The sequence below is a fragment of the Cynara cardunculus genome, unplaced genomic scaffold (assembly GCF_001531365.2).
Source record: "Cynara cardunculus var. scolymus isolate 2C unplaced genomic scaffold, CcrdV1 Un_Scaffold_2790, whole genome shotgun sequence".
Taxonomy (NCBI): domain Eukaryota; kingdom Viridiplantae; phylum Streptophyta; class Magnoliopsida; order Asterales; family Asteraceae; genus Cynara; species Cynara cardunculus.
The window spans coordinates 68,148-69,987 of NW_020201224.1; the positions used below are offsets into that span (position 1 = coordinate 68,148).

Genomic DNA, 1,840 nt, shown 5'->3' on the forward strand with positions numbered 1-1,840 from the left:
CATTCCGCTGTAATAAAAACTGATTTTATTGTGTTAGTTTATATATAAAACAAATTGTGTATTTTTAATAGGTGGTTTTTTTCGAACATTTTGCAAAAATTAGAAGAGGATGTTGCCCCATTTTAATTTGTTTTTGGAATACTATAATTAATTTGTATTAGTTACTTTCTATTTTTGTGTATCCTAGCTTCTCAACACTCTATGCTACTAAAAAGTATTTTGCCATCGTTGACTTGTGTGTAATTGTATACAACAGCATCTGCCAAATTTGAAAGTGCTCAACCTCAGTCATTCCGAAAAACTTATCAAGACACCAGATTTTGACGGACTTCCATGTCTTGAAAGAATAAAACTCTACAAATGTGTCAATTTAACAGATGTTCATCCATCAATTGGATATCATGAAAGGCTTATTTACGTGGACATGAGTTATTGTACCCACCTTAAAAAGTTTCCACCCATCATAGGGATGAAAAAGTTGGAGACTCTAATTCTCTCTTGGTGCCCTCAACTTTGCATGTTCCCGGAGATCCAAACGAACATGGATAACATGGTAGAGCTTTCTTTGCGCGGAAGTAGAATAAAAGTTGTACCCTCGTCATTCGGAAAGTATTGTACCAACCTTCTTTCTCTTGATTTGGGATATTGTAAAAGTCTAAAGAGTATTGAAGGCAACTTCCATCACTTAAAACATTTGAAAAAGTTTTTTATCGCCAGATGTAAAAAGCTTAAGATACCACCAGAGGGCCTCTTTGATGTAACTTGTTGTTTAGAGGTGCTTCATTTATTTGGTACATCCTTCAAGAATCTTCACCCAGGCATCGTAAGCATGAAGTTTCCTGGTTTTCCACCTTCATTAAAAAGGTTGCATCTTGTCTCGTGCGATTGGATAAATGGAGACATCTCATCTGTTTTTTGCGAGTTATCCAACCTACAAGTATTAAATCTACAACACAATGATTTTTCACGATTGCATTGCAGCCTCTTGCAACTTTGTAGTCTCAAGGTCCTCAACCTGTCATATTGCTGTGACCTTGTAGAATTACCAGATCTCCCATCAAGCATAGCTGTGCTCCAAGCATATCAGTGCAAAAAGCTTAAACTTGTAGATCTTCCAACAGATCTTAAATGGTTGTGGAGAATCTCACTTCCAATGAATTGTATATTGGGTGATATGGAGAGAAAAGTACAATCCATGCTTCAGGTATGACTCTATATGTCTTCTTGTTGAATTTTAGTATTAATTAATTTGTATATGTAGACTAAAACAAAATAATATTCATCATGATAGGGAAATTCCATTTATGATAACTCCATCAGTCTCTCTTTCCATGTTGATAACATTCGATTAGAAGACTTTGCAAGGAGAAGATTGATGTTAGAGCTTCCAAGGAACTGGTACAACAAATTCAGTGGATTCTTAATATGCTTAAAAGTTGAAGGGATGATTGGCAACAATAGTAATGTAATTACTATCGAGGACGTAATGGGTAGGGAAAATGAAGATGTTTTGGAGGTGTCTGATGATGAAACTTTCAAGTGGATACGGGGTAAGGGTGAGGTATACAAGTGCTATATATATATATCCTGCAGTTCATTGAGGCATACCTCATGGTGGAAGTCAACACACACTACCATTTCATTTTCCATACAAAGAGGTACTTTCGTAAAAGTCGAACTTGTTCCTAGAAGTAAAGGTGATCCAATAGAAAGAGTCAAACATACAACAAATTCCTCAGAGTTTTGGGACAGAGAAACTATTGAGATCACACATGATTCTAAATCTTGTATCAAGATTAACTGGTGTCCTAATGATATGCCGAACCTGTTCTACAATCGG

General features: G+C 35.8%; 1 long non-coding RNA gene across 1 annotated transcript; it reads left to right on the top strand.

Moving 5' to 3' along the window:
* The first annotated feature begins 878 nt into the window (after positions 1–878).
* Positions 879–1,632, top strand: LOC112503273. The gene is made up of 2 exons (XR_003067914.1): positions 879–1,204; positions 1,292–1,632. It is a non-coding gene; the product is annotated as an uncharacterized LOC112503273 (long non-coding RNA).
* The last annotated feature ends 208 nt before the right edge of the window (positions 1,633–1,840 follow it).